The sequence below is a fragment of the Pteropus alecto genome, unplaced genomic scaffold, assembly GCF_000325575.1.
Source record: "Pteropus alecto unplaced genomic scaffold, ASM32557v1 scaffold146, whole genome shotgun sequence".
NCBI lineage: Eukaryota > Metazoa > Chordata > Mammalia > Chiroptera > Pteropodidae > Pteropus > Pteropus alecto.
The window spans coordinates 29319736-29328551 of NW_006442107.1; positions in this window are offsets into that span (position 1 = coordinate 29319736).

The window sequence follows — 8816 nt, forward strand, 5'->3', positions numbered from 1 at the left end:
AATCAAGTGAAAAATATTCAGATTCTACTTTGTTGTGAGGCTAAAGGTATTGTTGGCCAGAAATACCCTCAAATTAGAGGATCTTATCTATGGAAAATTTCCCTCTCATATACATACTTTGTATGTTAGAGTCATATGGTCTTCTTGGCAGCTTTCAAGCTATTTATTTCACTACTTAATTGGAGTTAATAGGTATGAATTAAAATGGATTCCAGGAAGTAAGAAAATTAGAAGACACACTTCTAAATCTCATGAAGCATTAACAGGTAGAACATTTGCAGATGATAAAAAAGAAATGCTGGCAGATAATGTTATCAATATGTGTGTTCAGAAGGCTGAACAATATGACTCAATATCTTTTGGATCCATCTGGCATACTTATGTGAGTCACATAATGTACTGGACAGTTTATTTTAAAAATCTAATAGTACGACAATTATCCCTTTTTAGAAAATTGGAAGGGAGGGGTTGTAATTCTATCAGATGAACAGAAAAGATCACTACAGATTTGAATATATATCATAGGCAGGGAGGCAGATTCTACACTTGTATTTAGAAAGTATTCTCTAACTGCATGTGAAAAATCTAGAGCAAAGTGAAAAAAAGATAGTGGGGAAAAAAGACCCAACTAATATTTGAATTTAAAATGCACATAAAAATGATTTGATGTAAAATCATGTTATCCCAGGAGGAGCAATAAATTAATTCATAGCAAGATGATAAAAAATGAAAAATATACCCTATTAGTGCCCACTATAATTACAAAGTTCATTTGCTTTAATAGGCCAGAACTCAGTGAAACAGAGGGGTAAGCAATTCACTGTTCGTGATTTGTGTTCAAGGTAATACAATTTAGAGCCACTGGTGGATTGCAGATATATGACAATTTTGTATTTAATTTACCAAATCATTTTTTTATTCACTGAAAAATAAAATTATCTCTGGAAAAGCAAGTAAAATTCTGTATCTGATTTCAACTTTATTATCTCTAATCCAATGAACTCCACTGTTTTGCACAGAGCTAAGGAGGTCAAGGTCATACAATCTGGGATAAGCCAGAAGGTCCCATACCCTTCCAGGAATACAGATAACATTTCTCAGTTATTTAAGCTTTCTTCAGCATATTTTCCAATGGTCATGAAGGAAGAGGTAGCTGAAGGTAAGTAGCAAAACAAAATTCATCATAATATTTGAAAACATTTATAGCTCCTGCCTTACAAGTAGTATAGTACATTAGTGTCATCCTTAATACAAAGGGCAGGCAGCTCATAACATTTATGTCACCCACATATAACATACAACTTGGTACAATAAGCATTCCTAAGAGAAATTGACACATTACTGTTCTCTTTGGATGGATATTAAAGAGTTGGAGTAAAAACCACTAATTTTTATTTATGTCTAAAAATAAAATTTATAGGTAACATTGTCCTCAATGATTTTAATCAATTTCCACTTTTCTAGCCCATTAATTGAATAATTTTCAATTTATCTTTTCTTTTCCAGCTGTATACAACTGGTGTCTCTCTTACGTTTACTTCCATCTGTCAGCCAATTAGGTTGTAGAGTATGAAAACTAACTGAGGAAATATGGATCGTACAAGTGCTCACTAAAAAAGAAAGATGAACCCAGCAAAATATTAAAATATTCTATTGAAATGTTTCAACTGTGTGTTCTGTTTATCAAAAGGAGATGTCATCCAAGGCTCTAACTGATGCCTAATAAAAACAGATAAAATGAGCCATCAGCCACTGTTTCTATCCTAAGCTCAGCTTATAACTGGAGGGTGCCACGGCTTGCCTGGCAGATACCTGTCAACACTCCAAGGGTAGTAGGAAATAATGAGTAAGGTGCAAGAAATAACAGCAACCATGACAAAGCACTTCACTCCCTGTGCTCTGTCTCCTCTCTGTAATTATAGTATGAACTTAAACTCCTAAAATCAGTATGAGAATAACAACACTCTGGGCCACAGCCAGTTTTCAAATAAAGTAGAAATGAGAGTTTTCAAAAGCCCCTTAGAATGCTAAGTGTTCTGATCTGAGTGCTTGTTCTAACTGTCCTTAACTCAGGTAAAAGGGAGCTTTACCCACACATGCAACTTGGCCTGTGTAGGATCTTTCACATATAAGGCAAGAATATCTACAAACCAGTCTCTAAGTAAAAGAAAAGTGTGACACAGGAAGGGCAGATACGGGCCTCATGTTTCGCCGCTTCTCTTTCTAAGGCAGGTACTGCCACCCTTTCATGTCACTTGTTAAAAGTGAGCTTGGCTAATTCTCAAGAACCTTCTCCACACAGTGCTCCAAAGGGCCTTTGCCAGTTGGTCCTTGCAGTTTGCAGTTCCTAGGTGGCAGAACCCACACTGGGCTTAGATAAAGTCTGGACTTGCAGCCGCTTCACCACTAAACTACTAAGTAACTGATAAGTCACTTGACTTATCTGGCTTCAAGCTTCCTTTTCTAAAAAGAGAATCCTTTAATATTCAACATTCTAAAGTGTGCTTGCAATTATTGTGATAAGCTATTACTTTCATAGTCTTTAAACTATCCAATTTTTAGAATATTAATTAAAACATAAACAGTAACCAGAAAGATTATAAACATCTATTAGTGAGAAGGTTCCCTGAACTAAATAACAAATTACCTAGGTGTCATGTGGTCGTTTATGTGTAATCCTCTCTCTAATTTATTATTGTATTATTGATTATTGGTAGGAATTAAAATGCTCGTGGTCTTATAGAAGTACATTTGGATTTTGTTGTTTTGCCACAATGAAATGCTAGGGTTTTTATTTTTCTGAATTAATAAATTTGATTCTTTAGGCACTAGTGAGTTACCAACTCTTCCCCTCTTGTTTTGCCATAGGAAGCATGAAAACGTCTTTCCTACGCTTCTCCTCGCTTTCCTCCCTCACAACCAGCACATAGAACCACAGTCCAGGGCTGCTTCATGGAACAAGGCACCATTTTTGTGTCCAAAAACAGCAAATCCAAAACCACCACAATATTTCCACATATTTTATGGAAGGAAAAAAAAAAAAAACTCAAACCACATCCCAAAATAAATATGCAAAAAAAAAAAAAAAAGACAAAAGCTGTTGAAAAAAGTCAATTCCAGACAGGAGTCTGCTCAACGTGGACAAAAAGAGGGTTAGAAGTCAACTTCAAAATAAATAAGAAAAGAAAAAGAACCCAATTTCATTTTTAGTTCCTATTTTGTCGTGTTCAAAATGACATTGGAAATTGTTTTCTTACAAATGGACAAAGCATTATGTAAAGTTGCAACAATGTTAATCACAGTGAGCATCCTGAGTGACTCTAAACCAGAGTTCACAAAAACATAGTATCTGTTTTCTTTTGAATCAGTTATAGGCACTTCTTTTAAATATGCTTCTGCTCCTAAAGTCACATCTTCCATAATGTTTTTCACCATCTGCAAACTGTAGCACATGATTGACTTAGGTGACATTGACTGGCAACTTGCTATGCTGACATATATAGTTGTGCCAATTATTAAAGAATAATCCCCCTTGTCTATCACATTAAAAAAGAGGAAAGAATTAAATGATACAGAAAGAACATTACATGTAATTTATACTCCTGCATACTGAAAAGTTTTTAAAATTATATAGTAATTAAGGTGGTGTGATCCTAACCCCAAAACAGATAGATGGATAAATAGAACAGGTTAGAAAGGCTAGTACCTCGTATTTGGTAAAGATGGTAGTTCAAATGAACAGGAAAAAAGTAATGAGCAAATTGGATAAATGTCTTTAAAATTTTTTCAATCTCTAACTCCAGATAGAGAAGAAGTGGTGATTTTGTTTTAAATAAAGAAAATGCACTAGATACACTAGAATAGATGTATATGGCTGGAGAGACAATGGCACTGAAGCTGAAGAGTGAAAGAACAAAAAACAATAATAAAATAACAAACAGGGGCTCTTCATGCACCAGTGATGATGATGTGCCATGAACTGAGAAATGTGATTAGATAGATCCAGCACATTTGAGGTCTAAAAAAAAAAAAAATAGAATAAAGGAAGAAATGGAAAAAGAGAATCAAAATTATGTAGTGAATAAATATCTGATCTTGGGTAGAAAAAGTCTATCTAAGAATAAAAACAAAGAAAGAACCAAGAAACCACAAAGAAAAAGATCGATAAAATTTACTACACTACAATAAAATCTTTGGTATATCAACTAAAACAGGGCTCCTCAACCCCCAGGCCTCTGATGGGTACCAGTCCGTGGCCTATTAGGAACCAGGCCACACAGCAGGACGTGAGCGGCAGGCGACTGAGCAAAGATTCATCTGTATGTGCAGCCACTCCCCAGCACTAGCATCACCACCTCGGCTCCACCTCAGATCACCAGGCATTAGATTCTCATCAGAGCACCAGTCCCTGGTGCCAAAAAGGTTGGGCTAAAACACAAATAATAATTTTAAAAGGCAATAAACTAGGAAAAATATTTGTTATATATGTAAAAAGGATTATCTTGATATGTAAATAGGTTTTCAAATTGATAATAACCCAAATATAAGTACGAGTTTATAATGAACAATTTGCAAAAGAAATAGTCCTAATGATCAACTAAGCACAAGCATTAGCATGTGCAGCTTCCAATGTATAAAAATACAAAAAATAAAAAAATAAGCCCGTAACCATAAAAAGAAGAAAAAATGGAACAGAAGACACCAATGAAGAGAGATCTCTACAAATTTGTGGAAGATGGAAATCATATAAGAATAAGTAGACACAGAAAGTAGTTGGAAAAAGCCACAGCTTGGAACATATTATTAAGAGGACTGCCAAGAAAGTGGGACTCAGCCCAAGAGAAAACAAGATACTCCGGGGTCAGAATCTGCAGCATTGTGGAGGCAGAAGTAAGAAGCAGGATTCAGCACAGGCAGAATGTTCAAAGGAGACAGTAACAGACATTCATCCTCCCTATTCAGAATAAAAACTGTCCTCATTCAGAATAAAAACACGCCAGAATGACAGCACACCTTTCTCTCCAGGCGAAAGTAATCAGATAATAATAATAAAATGATGGCTAGTATCTCCCTCATGTCTACAAGATGGCTGCAATAGATCCAGGATCACATCTTTATAAAGCAACATCCAGAAGCAGAAAGTGGACTTCTTCCTTATGACTGTTTCTAAGAGCTAAGAAAAGGATCTGTTTTACTAGATGTTTTCCTCCCTTTCCACCCTCCTCCATACACATCTCAACCAGCAGACTTCCTTTCTTATCTCTTTGGTAATATGGCCACTCGTGAACCAATCACTGGCAATAGGAATGGAACCATCATTATAGTCTATACGAGTCAGCATTTACCTGAGTCACATGGGTGAAAGGTAGATACCAAGACAGAATCACGACTCTTTTAAACAGATAAAGGAGGAGTTGCTATTGTTTAGGCAAGCATTGATGTCTGCCATGTCAATGTTAACTTTGCAGAAATTCGAGCAACAGCATCCCATAAAGAGTTTATAACAATTGAGTGTACAATAAAAGTGATGTTTGACAGGATAGATTCTCATAAACTATTGTAATAATATCCATGTAACAGTTTTTTGAGTTTTATGACACTGTCCTGGTTCTACCTTAAATATTTTATTTTTCACTAATCCTCAGTGCAAAGTTTTTTTCTGTAGATTTTTCCCAGGTGGCTTTCTTTCATACTTTCACTCCACCTGAGTGCTCTCTGCCAATCCTTGTAATAAATTACTGTGGCTACTGCTGCTGCTGCTGCTGCTGCTGCTGCTACTGTTTCCAGCTAACCTTTACTGAATACTTGCTATATTCCTGGAGTAGTAAGCATATTTCATGAATTATCTTATTTATTCTTATAAACACTCTTAGGAAGTAGTGCTATTTTCACTACACCCAGGCAGATAGATAGGACCTATCTATATAGCTGACTGCAGAGAAGACTACCATTTACTTTCCCTGCCCTCCAACCCAATCTAAACCTGACTTCTCCTGAATTGTGGTTGTTGCAAGAATTATGTCACTTTTGCTTTTCCTTAAGCCCTATTACCAAAAAGGAGTAACAATGTGTGCTCTTATTTATCTCTTATCTCTTGATCAGAATGAACAGTCTGAAAGCAGAGGCAGGTGAAGTAAAGTGAAGGGAAGAGACTAACTTGGAAAAAAAATTGTTTAGCAGAGCAGAAAGAAGCAATAAATAAAAACATACCCCATTTATTTTGCCATTGCCCTAATGCAGCTTTTCTTAATAAGCAAAACAGCCAAAGTGGCCACTATTGATTGAGAATCTGCATTATCTACTACATACCAAAAGGTGGGCATCATTTCTCCTGTGTTACAGATGAGGATAACTGGAGCTCAGAAAGGTTAGGTACCTTTTCAAAGGTAACACAGCTAGTAAGTTGCAGATCACAGTTCAAATTCCAATTCTAAATTCATGCCTATTCCTTCTCGGTACCAGACTGTCTCCACATTTCCATATCTTATATTGTTTAAAATGCTACTTTACCTTGAAACCTATAACCAATTTTTTGTATCTTCGTCTTAGTGTAAACACTTTCTTGTGGGTTTTGCCTCCAAATCTAGATTCCCTAAAAATGTGGAACTTGGATGATATGGATAATAAACATGTGCTCGTCTCTTCACATGAGGTAATTCTTTTTAAAAGGAGGAGGCACTACATAAGGGACCTAAAGGAGGAGTATTACTCAGAGTTCTCCAGAGAAACAGAACCAATAGGAGAGAGCAGGGTGGGGCAGGGATAGTGCAGGCAAGTCTAAAAACTGCAGGGCAGGCAGCAGGCTGGAGACACAGGGAAGAGTTGATGTTGCTGCCTCAAGTCCAGAGGCAGTCTAGAGGAAGAATTCCTTCTGCAGGGAACCTCAGTCTTTTCTTTTAAGGCTTTCCACTGATTAGATGAGGCCCACTCACTTATGAAGGATCATGTGCCATACTCAAAGTCTACTGACTTAAATGTTAATCACATCTAAAAAGTACCTTCCCAGTGACATCTAGACTGGTATTTGACCAAAATTTGGTCACCATTGCCTGGACAATTTAATAAATGGAATTAGCCATTACAGGAGGGTTGGGTGAAATTCACAGCAGAGGGAACAAATACATAGTCTGTTGGCACAGCTACCCCCTCTGCCTAAGACCATGACAGACACCATTCAGCAGCCAAGGTCCTCTTCCCCAGTGAGTTCCACAAAGCTCAGCTCCAGGAAATCAGGCTGAATTCGAATATGAGATGGAATCTACTAGTCAGTCATCCATGGCCTATGAGGTAGGGTATGTAGCATCCTTCCCTACAACAGCGCCATGACCATGGATCACATTCAGCATGCCCACCACCCACTCAGTGGGCTGCTCCAGGCTCCTCTGAAGTCTCTAGAGGGTCTAATGGATAGATTCAGAAAATCCAGATACAATAAAGTGAGAAAAGCACTTTCTCCCAATTAACATGTTTCTGAGTAAAAAGATAAAGCTTTATAATAAACTACACACATAATTCTCTATGAAATAAATGAGTACACTCTCATTAAAACTTGTCAAATTAACTATCTACTATTATAGCCAATGCTCAGCAATTACAGTTACTGTTCCCCTGCACCCTCTCAGCCTAAAGTTCTAATAACTGTAACCATTTGAAATTTTACATTGGGTGTCATTACATTTGTATATGACTGGTGTGCCTTCTGTACTGCTAATTCACTCATTTGCAACATTAAAAATATCCTTTTAATAAAAATGTGCTTATTATGCATTACGTGGCAAATATGTGGTACAAAAGCAATTTTGGCAGAATTTAATCTGATCCTATCAATCACAAAGGCAAAAAAAAAAAAAAAACCTTTACACCTGAACACAAAGATACTACAAGTTAGATAAAGAACCTATTCCTTTCGTAATCAGGTCTATATTCCAATCAGATTCCAAGGATCTCTAGAGACAGAGCATTCATTATTTGATTTAATTAACTATTTATAGTTCTATTTCCATGATTGTCAGCTCTGTAAGTTTCCATACTCCATGGTTTGACCTTAAGTAATAAGTACTCACAATATTGGACTCAAGGCCCCAGTTCTTTAACCTCTGGACTTCGATTTCCTTATGTTTAAATTAGAGGTTGGACTGGAAACTCTAGAATTCTGAGTCTGCTAATCTAAGAATCTGTACAGTCCTCTAGCACATTTTACATGTTCAATGATAACAATAGCATACTCATATATCCTAAACATTTTATATAGGAATCGACTCATTTAATCATCATGAAAACCATATTAAGTAAGTGGAAGCTTATTATTTTCCAAAAATGGCCACAGCAATATCTTTTGTCCTCATGTCTTCAGAACCCTGCCATCGTTCATCAAGAGATGAAATCTATTTCCCTTTCCGTTAAACTTGTGAGAGCATTTGCGACTGCCTCGATTAATAGAAGATGGTAGAAAGAATATGACATGACTTCCAAGGATAAGCATACAGCTTCCAGGCTAATATGATTGATAACAACATTTTAGGAAAAAACAAAACTTCATGTGAGAAAAAAAATTTTCTTGGCCTCTTCTATTTGTAGTACCCAAGAATATAAGAAATTAAAAATTTTACTGCTGGGAGAAGCAATTTCTAAGGAGCCTGACTCAATTCATTTATATCATATCTATAAAATTTTCTCTGAGGAACATATTAAGACTGTAAATATCAGAGTCCTACCGATAAAGAAGAGTTATAATGGAAGAAAATAGAGTTGGTATCTATATTACATACTTCTTGTTTTGAAGTTTACAGCATAATTAGATATTAAAATAAATGATC